The following is a 21715-nucleotide window of genomic DNA, read 5'->3' as shown; positions in this document are numbered from 1 at the left end:
AGTTTTACAGCAGCAGAGAATCTGGCCTGGAATATTTGCAATGGTTTCCGTGAGGCATCAGACAGTATTTAGCATAGGGATTTTTTTGTTTGCTTGCTTTTGATATTATGGTGGAGGGAGTGAACTAAGAGAAAGAAGACACTGAGAACAGTAACAACAACAAAGAGGGTTAATTTAGATCATCCTCCTACCCACAAGGAAAAACACAGCCGTTATCAGGCAAGATTATTAAAACCATAACACTGGCCAAAAGGGCTATAAAACTATAAATCAAAGCCAGTTAAATGTAAGTGTTTCCTTTAAAACAAGCATCTAGACATGAACGAGCACGGAACTTGTTTTCCCGCAAAATTCTGTTATCATCATGACTGTTGGGGTCTGATGCCAAGTTCATAATTTTAAGCATCCTGTTCGTAATTTTGCTGAGTTTTCAACATTAGTACTGGTATTTTGGATTATGTCTCTGGCTTCAGTTGCTACATTCAACCAGCTGGGGTTACTGTGTATGTGTGTGTGGTCAAATTTACTGTGAACCGATTAGGATATTAAACAAAATGAAATAAACATGTAAAACTAAAAACCTTCCAGGAGTTGAGGTTTACTTCTATCGAAAGATTACAGCTGGAAAATATAACGTAAAATTAAATTCATTCCTAATAGCAGGATTTTTTTTTTATCACCACTATTTTATTTTCAAAGAAAATAAGTAGAAATCTGCTTTATGTGTAAGTTCCTGTGTCTATAATGAAAATATTCCACAATGGAAATATTTATTTTTAGGAATTATATCACCACATAGATTTGGGTTTTCTGACATTTTGTTAAACATTCCAAGAGATGCAGAGAAAAAGAGAAAGAGAAGCATTTTCTTGCTTTTTCTTCTGTTTTGTACCCAAAAAAAAAAAAGAAAAGGAAAAAAAGTTTCAAATGGTCTAAATCAACAGAGATCTGAGGATGACCTGAGCTAGTCGATCTAATCTGTTCTGTTCTGTCTCATTTCTTAGAGATGTCAGGAAATTATTTTCTTTTTCCCGCAATATTTTTTACAAAAATAAAATACTTCAATTTTTATTGAAAATTTTGAGGTTTTTGTAAAAACAACAACAACAACAAAACCCAAACAAACCCCCAAACTTGAACCTTGAAAATATTTTTGCTTTGCGTCACTGAAAACAAAGTTTTTCACTTGCTAAAAACTGAAAACATTTTGTTTTTCACTGACCAGAAACTGATTTTGTTTCCTTTCAGTGTTTGGAATATCCGTTTTCAACAAAACCTCAAAATTTTTCAAGAAAAATTGAATTTTGGGGGGAAAATTTCAATTTGGTTGAAAAGTCAGTTTCCACTGGATTTTTTTTTATCAGCTCATCCATCCACCCATTCGTCCATCTGTCCATCTACATATGTGTCCCTCATCACTGTCCCTGAGCACCTCCACAAATTAAAAATGAAGAATGGATAAAATTGTCTAAAAAATCCTGGATCCCGATTCTCTTGCCATACAGTGAGTAACTGCCACTGAAAACTATTCTAGTGGAAGATACTGCGTCTCGTGGTAAGAGAATTTTTCTATTTTATGAGCCAAATCCTGGTCTCCCACTGGTGTGAATCAGGAATAATTTCATTGAGCTGAATGGATTTACATCAGGGTAAATGATATTGGAATCTGACTCTATATCTTTATTTTGATCTTACAGTGAATACACTATTTACAAAATCATAAAAACTGGAAACAAGTTAAACCAGATTGCTCCTCAACAGAGGCCTAGATTACAAGCTAATCAGATCTCTAGTAAGAAAACAAATTGGCACACAGAGGACAAAAATACGGGGTAATATTGACAATAGAAAAACTGGGCTGGGTAAAGGAAATAAACTAAGAAACATCTCCATAGGATTGGAAGGTTCTAATGTGACACACTGTGAAATAACAATGGTACAAGTTCCTCCTTGTGAAGCAACTAGCAAGTGCATGTTGATTAGCTGTTTTTCAGCCCCGTCCTGTATGTTGTATATCTTGTTATAGGTTTAAAAAATTGCAAATAGTAAACTTTGCTATAACTACGTGATGCAAAATTGGGATCTGGTTTCGGTGATGTAGCCGCAGGTGAGCAGAGGCCCGGTGTAGGAATAGTCAAAACAGTTAGGTGTCCCCTCACAGAAGACTTGCCAGACTTTTGTGTTCTGAGACCATTATCTTAATTCCAAGAGATTCTGCACATCTGCTTTCCAGATTCAGGATATAGGCACTGGATCGGGACTCAGGACACCTGGATTATTTCTTGCCACTGAACAGCTATGTGACATTGGGCAAGTCACATAGATGTGACATTGGGCATGTACCTCTGCTCACAGATGCCGATTTTCTTCTTTCGGGGTGGGTGCTCCCCTCCTGCTCCGCCCCAAGGTCCTGCCCCCACTCCGCCCCTTCCCCCAAGGCCCCACCCTTGCTCCTCCTCTTCCCACCCCTGCTCCACCTCCGCTCTGCCCCCTCCCCGCAGCTCCTCCCACCCACCGCTGAACAGCTGTTCGGCGGGTGGTTGGTGGGGGCTGAGCACTCAATATTTTTTTTCTGTGGGTGCTCCAGCCCTGGAGCATCCATAAAGTCAGCACCTATGCCTCTGCTTCCCTTCCTATCTTGTTTATTTAGATTTCAAGCTCTATAGTCTCTCTCTGTGATAATATACAGCACCTAGCACAATGGTACTCTCACCTACTTGGGGCTTCAAAATTCTACTGTGATACAAGCAATAAATAAGTAACAATCAAACTTTGGGTGTAGCAATTAATAGTTGTATATTATGAACCAGTTCACACACCACCCCTGCATGTGTTCACAAGGGTAGCAGTGAAAACGTCTTAGAAATATTGTTATACTTATCAAGCCTAGTCTTCCTTGGCTTTGCTGAATGACATGTTCAATGTGTTGAATCTTTAACAAATTGTTCATTATCCAGAATGTTAATTAGGCATTAAAGTTAAAGTTGTGCACTGGATGGACGTTCTGTTTCACGAAGGATTTTGAAATTTGGCTTCATTTGAGATCAGACGTGAGGTGAAGTGAAAACTGGAAAATTCCACCCAGAATTTCATGTTGGGTTGCTCAAAATATTTCAGTTTGGCCCAAATCTTTTCATTTTGACTTTTGTCTTTTAGAATTTGTGTATTATATTGTAAGATATAGTATAGTACAAAACAAAAACCCTTGGAAACAAAAAGTCGTTTGAAACAAAAAATGGAAACATTTTCTGAAAATATTGAAACAGAACATTTTGACATTGTTGGGCCTTTTTTCTTAGATTTCTTCTGAAATGAAATTCCAGAAAAATCAACCCAATTTAGTGAAGCATTGGAACCACATATTCTGATGGAATTTGGCTTTGTCACATTTCTCTGATCAGCTCTAATTGCACAAAAATAATTAAAACATTCTGGCTAAAAATTCCTTAGGAGTCTTCTTGCAAAAGTCTTTTCATGGTTGTGAACTACCTCTATTTTAGCAGGATAAAAGGTGTCTGGAGTTGCTTTTACTAACTTCGTACTTGATATGAGTGTTCTTTTGCTTGGCATGGATGATCCCATTACAGTTAATGGTGCTTGTATCTTTTGGTTTTCAAATATAATTTCCATTTTGCTGCTTTAAAAATCTTCAGCCTGTTCCCCAGCCGATATAAAATGGCATAGCTCCATTGATTTTCAAGGATCATAGCCAATTTGCACTAGCTAGGGATCTGGCCCAAGTGTTTTGACCTGGAAGATCAGAGACTGTTGACATTACAGCAGTCATGGAGATGATTTCCTAGGGCATCTCAAAACAAGGTTCAGTACCTGGCAGGTGGTCTTCAACATTTATGTCTATATATACACGGAGTAAGTTAGTTAGAAAATCAGTACAGACTAGACCTACCCACCACTGGGATCTTGCAGCACATGGATAGTTTTAATTATTTAATGGCTTCTTTCAAGGGCTACAGCATTTTCAGCCTCTGGTACAAACAGTATTTTCAGTTCTCCTATAGCTGCTTCCTAGGACTGGTGGTTTTCCAAAGATATGCACCCATCTGCTCAGTCCCTGATTTTTTGTCCCGAATCTCTCACTTTAATCACATCTGTATGAAGGGTTATCTGCATTAATTTTGTGGGGAAGAAGCAGTTTTCCCAGCACTTATAAATGAGCCATCTTGGCCTCGAGTTGCCACCAAATGGGTGGGGAGAATGCCTTTGGTTCTGATCTTCTGGTTTTTGTTTTTATCAACGTGGAGTTCCTCCTTTATTCTCACACCTAAACTGAGATTAGGATACAATTAGCCAGTTTTTCTCCTGACTCAATCTCTCTCTGTCTCTGTCTCTGTCTCTCTCTCTCTCTCACACACACTCACGCGCACACACACACACACAGGTTGTTGGGTTTTTTTAATAGATTAATAGATTTTAAAACCAGAAGGGACCATTAGATCATTTAGTCTGACCACCTGTATAGCACAAACCATACAATTTCAGCCAGTTACTTGTGTATTGACGGCAATTACATACGTCTTCCAGAAAAGCATCCAGTCTTGATTTGAAGACATCAAGGGATGGAGACTCCATTGGTCGTTTGTTCCCATGGTGAATCACTCTCACTGTTTAAAATGTGTGCCTTATTTCTTTGGATTTACCTGGCTTTAACTTCTAGCCTTGGGTTTTTGTTCTGCCTTTCTCCTCTAGCCTAAAGAGCCCTTTAGTACCTGATATTTTTTCCTCATGAAGGTACTTATTACACTGTAATCAAGTCCTCTTCATCCTCTTTTTGATATGCTTAGCAGATTGAGCTTCTTAAACCTCTCTCTGCAAGGCATTTTCACTAGCTCTTGCATCATTTTAGGTACACTATTTTCTGCCCATCCCCACAGGAATTAATACCTCAGTATAAGAATTTGGGGCCGGTAAAAGCAGGGCCAGCTCTAGCTTTTTTCCTGCCCCAAGCTCTGAGAGCACAACTGCCCAAGCAACAACGAAAACCAAAAACAAGTTTTTTTGCCGCCCCTGGAATTGGGCCGCCCCAAGCATGTGCTTGCTATGCTGGTGCCTAGAGCCAGTCCTGGGTAAAAGAAGAGGGCGAGGATAAAGTTGCACCCAAAACTACTGAGCCTTGAATTGGGGAACTTAATGTCTTTGTAGAGGGCCCCCTATTCTATCCTGCTTTGCCTACCTCACCCTATCTCTGTGACAGGATGCGTTAGGTTTCCCTGTCAGGTATACTCTCACATGAAGAGGGGGGAGTATTTCTGGTTCATTTATGGATGCTCTTTATATAAAAATATTCATCGATGAAATTCACAAATGGAAAAATAAATGAGTAAAGTAAAGTTTTACCATGTTTTAAGGGATGAGCCAACTTATTTGGAGAAAAGTGAAATCTGACCCAGTCCTTCGACCCCAAACCTAAATTCAACCTACGCATGAGCATTTCTCAGGTTGAACTGAAACATGCTTAATTAGTTTTTATTTTCAGTGTTGTCACACTTCTCTGCTGCTTGGTATTAGCCATGGCCAGAAATGGAAATACTGTAATAAAAGCCAGTTTTATTCTTTGCAGTATTTCCAGCACAGATGGACCCAGGGATGTTTTGGAAATTAGAGCTAGTTGAAAAACTGAATTTTTTCATTAAAATTTTTTCAAATATTTTAGTGAACAAATTTCCATCAACAAATTTTGACCAGCTCTATTGAAAGTCTCTCAAGAAAGCTTGATGTCATGAAATTTCCAGACTAAAGAGGGCTGGATAAATTTGGATAGGCTGGATGCTTAGCCAACCCTCTAAACCATAAAAGGTTCACAACTCATTATGAAGTTTCAGTACTGACAGCGTGACTCTGTGAAATGTTTGCAACAAAACCTGAAACCCAATGAAGCTGGGTTGCGATTTCAGTGTAAACTCAGACCAGGTGCACAGGAAGGTCAGCAGATGTTGGCAAAATGTTTGAACTAACCTGAGTCGATTTATGGTTTCACACTGAAACACTGCAAGTGTAACTCTAATGGCTGTACATGGACTCAAAGCAAAAGCAGAGGAAGTTTGCTTTAAGTGTTTGGTCTTGGTCAAAGCTGAAGCGACCAGTGAAACTCAGGGTGGTTCAAAGCATTTAAATCAAAACTGAAGAAGAAATTTGATTTTGCTCAGCTGTCATATTGATTCCTTTTATATCACACATTCACCAATCCTGTAAAGGTCCTTGGCTTTATAAAGAGGATTAAGGAGTAAGAACTTTGTTATAAGTCCCAAACGTTCCTTTTTGTTTTAATATACCAACTGTTATTTTCTATCTGGATATGTCTATTGATAGCATATTTAGATTTCCCCATTACATATGCAGTGTTCAGTAGGCCAACTGGTTCTAGTGGGACCAGGAGTTGGAATTAGGTGCTCTAACCTTCCCATTGGAATATATTATCTGTATAAGTGATAATGCAATAATATTAATGTCATGCAGAGATGGGTCCACACCAATAATTTCAGATCCAGATATATAAAATTATGTTTTGATTTTTTTTCCTACCTCAGGTTCTAGACTTTCTGACAAAACACTGTCCCATAGCAGTAAGTGACAGGTCTCCACCAACATAACCCTCCCGCCCAGCTTTTCACCAAAAAAATATAACAAAACATCTCCAGCCCCAATTAAACCTCTGTCCAACAGCCCTTCCCAGTTATCCATTCAGATAGGCAGGCTTGGAAGCAGAGCTGAGCGGGGAAATGTTTTTCCCATTCTGTGAGATTTTTTTGAAAAAATTTCCTCTCCCAAATTGGGAAGAAAAGTCAAAAACTTGAAAAATGGTGTGAACTGGGAGAAAAAAATGGATTGGGTCAATCAAAACATTTCATTTTGATAATTTTTAAATGGTTTGTTATAATTTTGACCTTTGTTTCCATTTTTGCATTTATTTTACTATACATTATTTTAAATTTCAAAACGAAGTCGATTTAAACCAGCCAACAAGACTTTGCTGTTTAGAAAATATTGAAACATCCTGTTTCAATAATTCCGGAAATATTTTTTTTTTCAAAATAAGAAACTTGTTGAAACTGACCCTTTCTTTGGAATAATTTTGGTCCCAATGAGTTGGCATTTTTCATTAAAAAACCCCAATGGTTAGTTGAAAAATTGCTGACCAGCTCTATTTGGAAACATACCTGAATGATAAACAGATGGGGTTCAGCCCATGAAAAAGACATCAGCCCAACATTCAGATCAGAAGCTAGATACATATCTCAGCTCTACCTCAATATGAGGGTGCCTGAATCCAGGGTTCTGATTAGGGCCCATCTTTAGTTTCATATTTTTGATATTCAGTTTAAATGCAGTGGGTTTGATCCTCTGTTCTGGTTGAGTTGTGCTTTATGCCACTCCTATGCTGATTGAAGATGAACCCAAGGTATTGTTCTGGCAGCCAAGAATTGCTGGGCATAAGGACTCCCTAGCCATGTGCTCTTTGTTCCAAGCATGCCCCTTGCTTTGGGGGCTAATGGGGGTGGTGTGAGAGGGGCTACAGCCAGATTACACCAGCTAGGATTGTGGGGCACAGCAACAAGGGTTAGCTATGAACTGTTCCACTTATTTGCTAATTTTTCTTCATCCAGTTTAATGTCATTCTCTATTTTCAAATCATTTGAATGCCATGCCACTCAAAAAATGAAGAGACTGAGTTATTCTTTTTCACAAAAAGCGTTTTTTAAAATTTTTTTATTTATTCAATTGAAATTTGCTGCAGGGAAAGAAACCCATTTTTCAACCAGCTATAGCGAGATCCAAGCTTTTAAAAGTTTTTATTTTCAAGGAAGCTGGAAACGCAAGGGATGGATTGTATCTCTGTCCTTCATCATTGTCCCTTCTCCACAAGGACAGCTGTAGTGTCTGTTCATCTTCTTGTCTGAAGAACACACTCCTAAAAAAGATGACGGGTACAATTCAGCTCAGACGTTGGAATAAAATATTGTGACAGGGTTGGGCCAGATGGCTACAGGAGTGTGATAGAAGACAGATATATTAGCCCCAGGTTAAGTAGGTCCCTTTTCCCAGGGTAAGGTAACACGGAAGGTGCCAGAACAATCAGGAACTTTCTGGAAACAATTAAGGCAGACAGGCTGATTAAAACACCTGCAACCAATCAAGAAGCTGCTAGACTCAATTAAGGCAGGCTAATCAGGGCGCCTGGGTTTAAAAAGGCTCTCATTCCAGTTAGTGAGGTGTGCGTAAGGAGCTGGGAGTGAGAGGACGTGCTGCTGGAGGACTGAGGAGTACAAGCATTAACAAACATCAGGAGGAATGTCCTGTGGTGAGAACAAACAAGGTGCTGGGAGACGGCCATGGGGAAGTAGCCCAGGGAATTGTAACTGTTGCACACCTGTTCCAGAAGGCACTCTACACAGCTGCAGTCCACAGGGCCCTGGGCTGAAACCTGGGGTAAAGGGTGGGCCCGGGTTCCCCCCAAACCTCCCAACTCCTGATCCAACACAGGAGGTTCCACCGGAGGGGAAGGTCTCTAGGCTGTTCCCCGACCCACATGGTGGATCAGCAGAGACTGCGGGGATTGTTCTTACTCTTTTTCCCCATGCTGGCCAGTGATGAGGTTATCTGAGTGAACGGCAGATTTGAGCCACGAAAGTGGTCAAACTGAGGGCTACTATGAATCTCTGAGGTGAGCAAAATCCGCCAATAAGCTCAGGACCCACCAAGGTAGAGGAGGAACTTTATCACAGTATATAGCCCTTTTCACGGCTGAATATTAAAAGGTTAGTGGAATCAAGGACCTTGAAAATCAATTCAATGTTTACATTAGACAAAATAGTCTTCAACTGGGCAATGATTCCAACACTAGTTATTGTTACCTAGCATTAGTTCAGATGAGATTCATTCCTTGCCTTTCATATTGCTGTGTTTATCGATGCACAAACACCAAATATCTGATTCTCAGTTGTGCCAAGGCCCCCTTTGTACTGCTCTGGCAGTGTCAGAGGGGGATGGGAATGACGCCTAAGAAAACTGCCTGCACAGGGGGACTCCCGGGCTAGAGTAGACCTGATGTAAGGGAAGTTCTTGCCCCCAGCCACCATGCTAAGGGGCATGTCAGCTGGAGTGGATGTTCTTTGACTCCCAGGGCTCATAAGCGGCCATGGGAAACAGAGTACACATTAAGGTAACAATGAGATTGCTCTAAAGGGGGAAGTCTACACTGCAGCTGCGAGAGAGCCTCCCCTGGGTAGATAGACTCACACTAGTAGGGTTTGAATTAGCACTCTAAAAATAACAATGTGGATGTTCCAGCTTGGACAGAAGCTCAGACTCTCAAGCCCACCCGACCCCCTAAGCTTCAGAGCCCAAGCTGGAACATCCATGTTTCTGCGTTATGCACGCTAGCTTGAGCTACGCTAGAGCTAGCTTGAGCCGGATCGTGCCGCTCTGTTTAGCTGGGCTGGGAGGTTCTCTCCCAGCTGCAGGGCAGACCTGCCCATTTATGTTTCTAAGGGCAGGCGAAACTGTGAAGAGCCTCAATGTATGGGGAGTGCACAGGTATCTTAAAATCAGCGTTGCTCCCACTAAAAGGTATTTGTGGTTCTATGTCCCCATGGACTGATTGGGATTTGGGAATTTTCGGCCAGAGTGATTTTCTGACAGCAAATGTAGTTTCCACAAAATCAAAAATATTCCAAGAGAACATTTTAATTTGGCTGAACACTTTCAATTTTCTGTCAGGAAAAGTGAAACAACATATTTTATTTCAGGTTGGTTCGACCCCAGTCGAAACATTGTGGACTGTTGACCTGACCCAACATGTATTTTTGAGTCAGTTCAACATGGTGCATTGCCTCCTGGGAGCTGTTGTTCAAGCAGCCATTCTCTCTTATGGACTGGGCGCTCTGGCAGGGCTACATCTCCTGCGATGCAGTGCAGTCTATCCTCTAACTGGGTGTATCATGGGAGTCACATCATCAGCAACTTAGTCTGGCCAGGGAGCCTGGCCCATGGAGGAGAATGCATCAAGCCACCTAAACTACAACTGCCAGGAGGCAATGTGCCACCATAGGGAAATCTGGTTTCATGTTGAACTGACTCAAAATGCTTCAAAACATTTCAATTTGGGAAAATCTAAATGTCTTGCTTCAGCTGAAAATTGAGTTGAAACCAAATGCTCTGGCATTTCTGAATTGAACATTTTTCGAAGCGTTTCATTCTCTGACAAAAATATTGATGTTTAAACTTTTCTTCCCAATTCAGGATGAAAACAAATGTTGAAATATCAGCATTTCCTGGGGGCTGGTAATTCCTATTTTTGGCTCAGCTTTGCTTCTGTGTGTTTGTGCTTGGGGAAGAGCCACTGGCAAAGAACACCAAGGAGGTTTTATTTTAATTTTCCAGAGCCAGAAGTAGGATTGTGGTTCTGGATGGAGGGCCATAGGTTTTTTTATCTGAGAAATATCAGGGGATAGCTGTGTTAGTCTGTATCCACAAAAACAACAAGGAGTCTGGTGGCACCTTAAAGGCTAACAGATTTATTTGAGCATAAGCTTTCGTGGGTAAAAACCCCACTTCTTCAGATGCATGGAGTGAAAGTTACAGATGCAGACATAAATATACTGACACATGAAGAGAAGGGAGTTACCTCACAAGTGGAGAACCAGTGCTGACAGGGCCAATTGGATTAGGGTGGATGTAGTCCACTCCCAACAATAGATGAGGAGGTGTCAATTCCAGGAGAGGCAAAACTGCTTTTGTAATGAGCTAGCCACTCCCAGGTCCTATTCAAGCCCAAATGAATGGTGTTAAATTTGCAAATGAATTTTAGTTCTGCTGTTTCTCTTCGAAGTCTTTGTTAGTCTCTAAGGTGCCACAAGTACGCCTCGTTCTTTTTGCTGATGCAGAGTAACACGGCTACCACTCTGAAACCTGTGATCTTTGAAGTCTGTTTCTGAAGTTTTTTTTGTTGAAGTATGGCTACTTTCAAATCTGTTATAGAATGTCCAGGAAGATTGAAGTGTTCTCCTGCTGGCTTTTGTATGTTTCCATTCCTGACGTCTGATTTGTGTCCATTTATTCTTTTACATAGGGACTGTCTGGTTTGGCCAATGTACATGGCAGAGGGGCATTGCTGGCACATGATGGCATATCTCACATTGGTAGACGTGCAGGTGAATGAGCCTCTGATGGTGTGGCTGATGTGGTTGGGTCCTCTGATGGTGTCACTAGAGTAGATATGGGGACAGAATAGGCAACGAGGTTTGCTACAGGGATTGGTTCCTGGGTTAGTGTTTCTGTGCTGTGGTGTGTAGTCGCTGGTGAAAACGTCTCCGAAATGGATTGAGCCCCACCTTTGTTGTCATCAGCACCCATCCAGAAGGGTTACATATGTACAGTATAAATAAACAAGTTACACTAACAAAATACCCAAAGTCCACCTTGCTGATTTCTCCTCCAATGGGAAGCTGACCTACAAGGCCCCCAAATTGGGGGCTTCTTGGTTGAGGGGTGACACCATTCTTCCTTCTGATCAGAGGGTTAATCACCAGTACTGGGGAAATCTTACTGGTTTTGAAAGCAGCATATGAAAGAGATGGAGGCTTTCCTTAAACAATAAGTATGTATACATTTACATTTAGCCATATTACAATGAATATTGTTGACTTGTGCCCACCAAACAATCCAGATTGATCTGTATCAATGATCTGTCCTCTTCATTATTTATCACTACCCCAATTTTTGTGCCATGTGCAAACTTTATCAGTAATGATTTTATGTTTTCTTTGTGGTCATTGATAAAAATGTTAAATAACATAGGGTCAAGAACTGATCCCTGTAGTACCCCACTGGAAACACACCCACTCAATGCTAATTCCCTGGTTACATTTGCATTTTGAGATCTATCAGTTAGCCAGTTTTTAATCCATTTAATGTGTGCCATGTTAATTTTATATCATTCTAGTCTTCTAAACAAAATATCCTGCAGTACTAAGTCAAATGCCTTAGAGAAATCCTACCTTTATCAGCCACACTTGTACTATCATCAATAAAAGATATCAAGTCCTTGGCTTCCAATCTCTTCTTGCAACAATGCCCAGTATCAGATGTATGGCTAGCTCAATTTTTATGCTCCTAATTTCTTCACTCCATCCTCCAATCATTTACTTGTGAGTTCAGGAGGAGTACAGTATATATTAATAAAATGCACAGTATGATGCTATACAGATTTTTCCAGCATCAATTACACCAGGTGGAAAAGGAATTGCTCCTCAGCACCTCATGCCTCAGCTCTCATTGTAAAACACTCCTTAGTGGCTTCATGCAGCCATGTCCACTGTAGCATAAATAAATTTGTTAGTCTCTAAGGTGCCACAAGTACTCCTCGTTCTTTTTGCTGATACAGACTAACATGGCTGCCCCTCTGAAACGTAGCATTTGTGGCATCAAGCCATCTTGTGGACACTGCATATATTAACAGGAAGCACTGAGGAAGGAGGAAGTAGGCTAGAGAGATCTAGGTCAAGTCTAAAAAACATTCAGAAGCCCCAATGTTCTCCTTATCTTCCTTCTTTTAATGGAGCAGTTTTTCCAAGGAATTACCACGCTTTTCCCTTTGACTTCAAGAGATGGACATTTGCTTATGTTACTGCTTGGCCTCGCTGCTGTAATAAACCCAGGCTTGTTCTCGCCACTTGCTGAATTTATTTGGCAGTGCTCACACCTCTTCATTTCACTAGTAGATTGGGATGGAACGTTTATAAAAGGGCAATAAAAGCGAATAGATTATTGCTCCCAGACAAAATTCTTTCAGTCATTTAAGTGAGAAGGGATCCAGAAACTGGCTGAAGTGCAGCGGGCATCTGCTAAAATCATTATCACTGAGTAAAAATGATCTGTAAATTTCCACTTTTGCATCAGTAGCTGCAGTGTAACATGGGCTGCGATGCCATTTTTCCACTGATTAGGAAGTCTAACAGCTGTTCCATCTCGCCCCACACTCTGCTTATCCCTCCCTGTAGCTTTTTCTGCTGACTCGTGCAATAGATGCTGAAACATGTATGGTACATCCCAAGCCTGGTGATTTTTTTTGTGCGTGGCTATGAACCCATGACGGCTCTGCCCAAGGATGAATTACCTTAAATCAGCATGATCTTTTATCATGCTTGATTTGTTTCTTAGCTGTATTTGTTCTCTTTTTAACCCGTAGTCTAGGTTTTCAGAAGTAGGCCCAGTGCTAGACACTTTGGCAACTTGCACCACTGCTGTGCGGTGTGGGGCTGATACCTTTAAAAGGACAGCCTCCCCCCGGAACTATCCCAGCTGGGGGGGGAAGTGGTAAGTGTTTTATAAATATATAAAAACAAATTACTCCCATATTTTGTGAAAAAAATCTGATTTTTTTACAAAAAATATCTTAAAACATCAAAAGTATTGTTTTCCTTTTTCTCTGCTGTTTTCCTGTGTCCCACCCCCAGCCCTGTCTGAAAAAGGGCAGGGGAGGGAAAGGGAGAAAAAATTGTTCCCATAAAAAAATAATTTGGGGGGGGAAAAGAAAGAAAAATTTTTTCACATAAATTTTCATTAAAAACGGGGTGGTGGGGGGGAATAAAAAAGTTCCGAATGAAAAAAATGGACCAGTTCTGTAATCAGCACTGGTATAGTGGCTATTGAACCCTGCTGCTTCTAGCTCGGTAGGGGTGCAGGGGGAACACCCGTAAAGGGGCAGAGCACCACAAAGCTGTCCCAGCTGGACAGCTAGGCAGGCGTCATCCTTAAAAAATAAGATGCCTTAGGTGGTTGATTATCATGTGGACCAGATCCTGATGTCAACAGCGTTGATGTAACTCCAGGGTAAATCCACTGCAGTCAATGGAGTCACACGGGCAGAAGTGAGAGCAGAGCCAGGCCCACTGACACATTTCTGATTTGCCTTTCAAGTAACCTGTGGTTCCTGGCTTCTGGGTGGGTCTGAAGTGTTTTGACCAATAGCAAGACTGCAGGAGCCAGGTGTCTCCAAGGAGATAAAATGCAGAACAGCTGATCTTTGCAGGTCATATGACTCTCAGAATGTTTAGAAGTGTAGGGAATGTTAGTACTGGAAAACGATTTTGATCAAATGAGCAGTAGGGTTGGCCGTAATTAATACACTGGCTTAAAAGACTATCATGCCTTTCAGCTTTCTAGTGGAGTCTTATACTTGATTTCGGCATCCCTGGTAGTAGAAAATTATACATAAATGCCATTCATCTTGCACAAAAATGGAGATGGTTTCAGGAAAGGATTCCTTGTATCTTGATTTTAATGACGATTTTAATTATCTGAGCAACAATCTGTTTAAAAAGTAAAGAAAGAAACAGTTTATAACCTATCATTATCCCTAATGAAGATAAGCAATCAGACTGCAAGGGGCTATGATTCATGTTAAGGATGAATGTGTTATTTATTCTCTTCCAGATTGTTGCCGGAATATAGTAATATGAGGACATTAAAAAAAGAAAAAAAGAAAGGAAAAAAAGGTGATTTATCTAAACGCACAGTAATGCCAGATGTACTATACCACAGTTTGTGTCTTAAACTACTACTTTAGGAGTTACTAAAATTAGAGAACTTTTATTTTTCATTTACCAATGCTGTATTTCATTGAACAGAAGCTTTCTGTTAAACCAAACCAGATGATGTTTTAAACTAATACTAATTGATTCCATTCCAAAAGTTCCTATTCGTAGCAAGTAAAACAGCTCCGTGACCCAGCCGGTAAATGTAGATTTTAGGAGTTTCAATGTATTTTAACTTCTCCTTTGCATTTGCAGTAACCGCACATTCACACGTTGGCCCCGATCATCCCTTCCCACAGAAAAACATGGAGGGGAGGAAGGATGGTCTAGTGGAAGGGACCCTGGGCTATGGCTGGTTTCAGTGCCTCACCCATCCAGAGCCTGCCTGCCTGGGAGCTTAGGCAAGTCACTCAGCCTACCCTCCTCAGTTTCCATCTGTGAAATGAAGATGACAACTTCCCTTTCTCCCAGGGATGGTGTGAGGGTAAAATCCATTAATGACCGAGGTGCTCTATTACTATAGTGGTGAGGGTCATATAAATAGGTCTCTTGCCATCCTGTCAAGGGGATAGGTTAGCCCCTCCCATGTGAAAAGGCTGCAGGGACTGCCCCCCAAAACTGAACAGCTCCCCCGGGCTTCATCGTAACAGGACTCGTTGGTTGGGCCTACCTTCCAGAAAAAACCTGTAATCAACATGAGGTCAGTGGATGATTACCTTGGAACTTCGGGGCAAGGCCTAAAATTCATGGAGCCAGTCATGCTTTAAAAGAACCAAACAACAAACCCCAGTGCATATTGGGACTAGGGTAACCAGATACGAAGTGTGAAAAATCAGGACACTTTTTTAAATCTGGGGGTGGGGGAGGTGTAGTTGCATATATAAGATAAAGCCCCTGGTATCGGGATGGTCCCAATAATATCGGGATAGCTGGTCGCCCTAATTGGGACTTTTGCTTAAGCTTTGTTTTGAAAACTGGGAACCTTTCTTAGTTTGCTTTGAGTTTACTCAGGGCTCCCTTGTCTTCGTGGTAAGATAGGTTGGGATAGAAGAGCTACTGGCAAACTCTGAAATGCCTGCGGCATATGGTAATATTCCATGGGTTGTCAATGTAATGCACAGGTGCCCACTTTCTTCTTTCCAGGTGGGTGTTCCAGCCCCGCTCCACCACTTCTTCCCGCCCCACTTTGCCCCTCCTCCCAGCACCTCCTGCCCACTGCTGAACAGCTGATCAGTGGGTGGCTGGTGGGTCCTGAGCATCCCTGGAGTCGGTGCCTATGATGTAACTAGAATAACTCCAACTCCTGTCTTTGCTTTTGTCACTCATTAGGGGCTGTCTGTATTTGTCATGATGGGAAGTAGGCATCATCAGGATTAAAGATGGAAAAGACCTAAACTTTGGGTCATTTTATTCATCCTTCTTTCTGTGCAGGATTGTCCCCACTGTATATTATTTAGTGCTAAATCCAGTCCAGTTTTGGCTGTTTTTGAAAGGGGAAATGACTTATTCCAAGACAGAATGGCTTTTCTCAGTGGCTAAACACTTCAGGACACTAGAGAAAGCAGAGCATTCTTTGTGTGAGTGGGATGAACATTTCTCATTTCAGATCATGCATCATTCACAATGATCCTTCAAATGTTACAGCAGGGATTGGCAACCTTTGGCACACAGCCTGTCAGGGAAATGCGCTGGCAGGCCAGGCTGGTTTGTTTACCTACAACGTCTGCAGGTTCGGCCGATCACAGCTCCCACTGGCCACGCTTCGCTGTTCCAGGCCAATGGGGGCTGCGGTAAGTGGCAGCCAGCACATCCCTCAGTCCGCACCGCTTCCTGCATACATACATTTTTGTATGTAATTCCCCCTCTAGGGAATTACATACAAAAAATGACATTGAATGAATGTTTTTCAGATTGCCAAGTCAAGCACTCAAAACTAACTCAAAAAGTTAGTACAACCTTAGTTCTGCTCCTTTGTGCATATGGGATGGTCTTTAAATCCATCCTTCTGAAAGGTTATGAAAATGCAACTTGGACATTTACTCCCTCTGGGAATCCCATTGATTTAAAAAGATCAGGACCATCTGCCCTTCTCCAGCCTTGTACAGCCATTCGCCTCCAATGGCCACGCAGAGCCCCATTGACCTCAGTGGAACCATCTGCACGTTCAGGGCCTCAGTTTGTTGTTAGCCTATTCAGTTTTGCAAAGGTATTGAATAGTGCTGAGGTAACCCCTCCACCTCCATATCCTAGTCTCACTGCCACTGCCTGCTGCACGCACACTGTCTATCCGCCCCCTAGGCTGGTCATCAGGGGATTTGTGAAACCAAACAGCCCTATTTTTCCAAACCAAAAGTGATGGTGAATCTTGACGGAAGTGACCCTAAATCCTTGAGCAGATCTCTCAGCTCCCCCACGAGCTCCTTGTAATGAGCAGTCATACGGCTTTAGACAAGGAAGAAGGCTTGCTCAGCGCTCATGATGAAGTTGGTCCAATCCTCCAGCTCTCCTGGGAGACCTCAGAACACAGGCTTACATGCCATATCGTTGCAGTACTGAACTGGAGTGCTGTTTGAAACTTGCAAGATACAAACCATGAAAACAGGAGCAACCATGGGCCTTTACGTGTCCATATTTGTTATGTTTCAGAGTAACAGCCGTGTTAATCTGTATTCGCAGAAAAAAAAAGGATTACTTGTGGCACCTTAGAGACTAACCAATTTATTTGAGCATAAGCTTTCGTGAGCTACAGCTCACTTAATGAACTTCAACATGGTGCTGCTACATAGCAAATAAGTTCTGAGAAACAGCTACTAAACATGCTCGGTTGCTATTTTTCAAACAAATATCTGAATTGCATCAAGATCTTTATATTTCAGTGGACAAGTCCACTTTAAGAACAGAATTGCCTTTAACACTTTCAAAATTGTCATGCATAATCCAAAGGTTGGTGGGCAGGAAAGGATCTCAAACTATTATTAGATTTTCTATCTATCTATCGTGATGGGGCAAGGCCAGATGGCTATAGAAAAGTAGTGGGAGATAGATATATTAGCTCCAGGATAAACAAATCCTTGGTCCCAGGGTAAGGTAAATGGCAGCTGCTCCAGGTCAATTAAGACACCTGGGGCCAATTAAGAACTTTCCAGAAGGCAGGGAGAACGCTAGGTTGATTGGGACACCTGAAGCCAATCAGGGACTGGCTGAAACTAGTTAAAAGTCTCCCAGTTGGTCAGGTGGGTGTGGATGTCAGAAGCTGTGGGAGGAAGTTGCGCTGTTGGAGAGACTAAGCAGTACACACCATATCAGGCACAAGGAAGGAGGCCCTGAGGTAAGGGTGAAGTGGAGCCTGAGGAAGTGAGGGCTGCTGTGGGGAAGTAGCCCAGGGAATTGTACATGTCATGTTTCTAAAAGGTCAGCTACCATAACTGACACTATTAGGGTCCCTGATCTGGAGCCTGGAGTAGAGGGTGGGCCCGGGTTCCCCTGTTTGCCCCCCCCCCGATTAATCACTGAGACTGGGAGACAACAGAGACTGTGCAAGGGAGGCTAGCTTCTCCTCACCTCCCTTGCTGCCTTATGATGAAAATGGCTTAGTAGACTGTGACCCTTGTCTCTAGAGAAGGGTTACGTGGACGGTCACAGTGAGCCTCTGAGGCTAGCGAAATCTGCCAGGAAACACGGGACCCACGGAGACAAGGACAGAGCTTTGTCACACTATCTACCTACTTACCTACCTACCTACCAGCACATTGCCCAATGTGTGCCTGTATTTCAGTTCATGGGATCTTGAAATGGTCGATCTATTCAGCTCTCCAACATAAGATTCTATATTGGGAACGTTGACAGGTTATGAGAAGCTTTGATATTAATAAATGTGTCTGTGGAAGTGTCCTGGATTTTTAAAATGTATGTATTTACAGACTGACATAGTTGAAGAGTGGAATAAAACTCAAATAACCACTTATGACAGAGATGAAACAGACATGAGACAGAAGATCTTTCCAAATTGTCTTTCCAAAGAAGCCTGTAAAAATGTTTTCCATTCCAAAAGAGACGAAATAACATTTATTTCCTTCATGTCTACCCATCCTCTCCTCTTCCACACACATATCTGTGCCACAACCTCAAGCCATGCTTAGTTGACTTTTATATTTGAGAGTAAAGGTTTCAATTATAAAATGTTCCGCAAACGAAGAAGAAGAAGAAGAAAAAATCTAGGCCATTAAATAAGGCAGGTTTGAAGAACAGACATGAAAACTTAGCAGGGGAGGTGTCTGTTCATGCACGTCATGTGTCTTTCATGATTTCGTTTAACGTAGAAGCATTGGGGGAAAGGAGAGCTGTTGCCCTTTACAACCTAAATTTGATTCATTCTTAACAATGGATTGTGGCAAACCAGAAGGAAGGATTTGTTTTCTTTGTCTGACCCGCACAGTAAACACAAAGCCAGAAAGCATTTCCGTTTCCTATTTCTTCATTCCTTTCCTCCCATTTGCTTGGTTATGAGATATTACAGCAGTGGTGAGCAGTGCCAATAGAGTTAAAGGGCTTGTTGGCTTTCTTCCTTCCATCCATCCTGTCCCCAGGGGGAGAATTGTGTGTGCAGTCTACTGTTTGTTTTGATAGGATTTCTTATATGTCATACAATCATAGAAGATTAGGGTTGGAAGAGACCTCAGATCTAGTGCAACCCCCTGCTCAAAGCAGGACCAACACCAAATAAATCATCCCAGCCAGGGCTTTGTCAAACTGGGCCTTAAAAACCTCTAAGGATGGAGATTCCACCACCTCCCTAGGTAACCCATTCCAGTGCTTCACCACCTTCCTAGTGAAATAGTTTTTCCTAATATGCAACTTAAACCTCCTCCACTGTAACTTGAGACCATTGCTCCTTGTTCTGTCATCTGCCACCGCTGAGAACAGCCGAGCTCCATCCTCTTTGGAACCCCCCTTCAGGTAGTTGAAGGCTGCTATCAAATCCCCTCTCACTCTTCTCTTCTGCAGTCTAAACAAGCCCAGTTCCCTTAGCCTCTCCTCATAAGTCATGTGCCCCAGCCCCCAATCATTTTTGTTGCCCTCTGCTGGACTCTCTCTAATTTGTCCACATCCTTTCTGCAGTGGGGGCCCCAAACTGGATGCAGTACTCCAGATGTGGCCTTACCAGTGCTGAATAGAGGGGAATAATCACTTCCCTCGATCTGCTGGCAATGCTCCTACTAATGCAGCCCAATATGCCGTTAGCCTTCTTGCCAACAAGGGCACACTGTTCACTCATATCCAGCTTCTCGTCCACTGTAATCCCCAGGTCCTTTTCTGCAGAATTGCCACTTAGCCAGTTGGTCCCCAGCCTGTAGCAGGGCATGGGATTCTTCTGTCCTAAGTGCAGGACTCTGCACTTGTCTTTGTTGAACGTCATCAGATTTATTTTGGCCCAATCCTCCAATTTGTCTAGGTCACTCTGGACCCTATCCCTACCCTCCAGAGTATCTACCTCTCCTCCCAGCTTAGTGTCATCCAGGAACTTGCTGAGGGTGCAATCCATCCCGTCATCCAGATCATTAATGAAGATGTTGAACAAAACCAGCATCAGGACTGACCCCTGGGGCACTCCGCTTGATATTGGCTGCCAACTAGACATCGAGTTGTTGATCACTACCTGTTGAGCCCGACAATTTAGGCAACTTTCTGTCCACCTTATAGTCCATTCATTGAATCCATACTTCTTTAACTTGCTGGCAAAAATACTGTGAGAGACCGTGTCCCTCCTGCTCTGGGTTTATCTGAGAGAAGGCAGGTTGAAGCAGTACAGCTGGCATTTGAAATGGAATGTGGGGAGGTTTGGGATGATCTTTAGTTCCTGTGGGAGTTTGTTCCTCGGTCCGGAGGAACCCCCAAGAAAGCTCTGTCTTCTGCTTTACCCATTCCATTGTGACAGAGAAGCAGAGCTGTCAGCTGTGGTCCTCATCCCAGATTTTTAGGTGATGCTTTAGGTCTTTTGGGCCCAGACCGTTGCATGCCTTGAGGATAAGGACTGAGATCTTGAACTTGATATGCTATGGGCAGCTAGTGTACAGAGTGGAGGACAGAGATAGGACTCCATCTGAAAAGTAAGGCTGTCAATTAATCACAGTTAATGCATGCAATTAATGTAAAACAAATTAACTAGATTAAAAAAAATAGTTGCGATTAATCGCAGTTTTAATTGCACTGTTCAACAATAACAGAATACCAATTTAAATTTATTATAAATGGTTTTGGATGTTTTTCTACATTTTCAAATATATTGATTTCAATTACAACGCAGAATACAAAGTGTACAGTGCTTATTTTATATGATTATTTTTATTGCAAATATTTGCTCTGTAAAAAAAGATAAACAAAAGAAATAGTATTTTTCAATTCACCTCAGACAAGTCCACTTAGTCCTACTTTTTATTCAGCCAATCGCTAAGACAAACAAGTTGGTTTACATTTATGGGAGATAATACTATCTGAAAGTCAGAACAGGCGTTCGCATGGCACTGTTGTATCTGGCATTACAAGGTATTTACTTGCCAGATAGGCTAAACATTTGTATGCCCCTTCATGCTTTGACTTGTAGTCCCTAAAAATGTGCATTGTTTTGTTTTTGAGTGCAGTTATGTAAAAAAAAAAATCTGCATTTGTAAGTTGCACTGTCATGATAAAGAGATTGCCCTACAGTATGTGTATGAAGGTGAATTGAAAAATACTATTTCACAATATACCCTCAAGGTCTGGGCAAGGGTGAACCTACTCAGATTTCACATTGAACTTGAGCATTATTGGTTTTGTGTATCACTTTGGAGAGAACCTGAAAAAAGCTACTGAGAGGGAGAGAAGAAATCCGCTCTGTATACATCTATGGGCTATATCAGAATGTCGGTTCCCTAAGCCTCCACCTCCACAAATTTCTCCCATGCATGGTGGTTCATCTCAAGGATTTTAAACTGTCACAGTCGGAGAAAAAATTGTGGTGGGTGCTCCTTTCTCGTGACAGTATAGCTTCTGCATTCCTTTTGAGCTGAATAATAGCTAGGTATTATTATTTATTTATTTGTATTGTATTCTGGTGCTTGGCACTTTACCAACATATACCAAAATGTCTCTGCCGCAAAAAGCTAACAAACCAAGGCTTGGTCTAC

The sequence above is a fragment of the Natator depressus genome, chromosome 8, assembly GCF_965152275.1.
Source record: "Natator depressus isolate rNatDep1 chromosome 8, rNatDep2.hap1, whole genome shotgun sequence".
Lineage (NCBI taxonomy): Eukaryota > Metazoa > Chordata > Testudines > Cheloniidae > Natator > Natator depressus.
Note: the sequence above shows the minus strand (reverse complement) of the source record.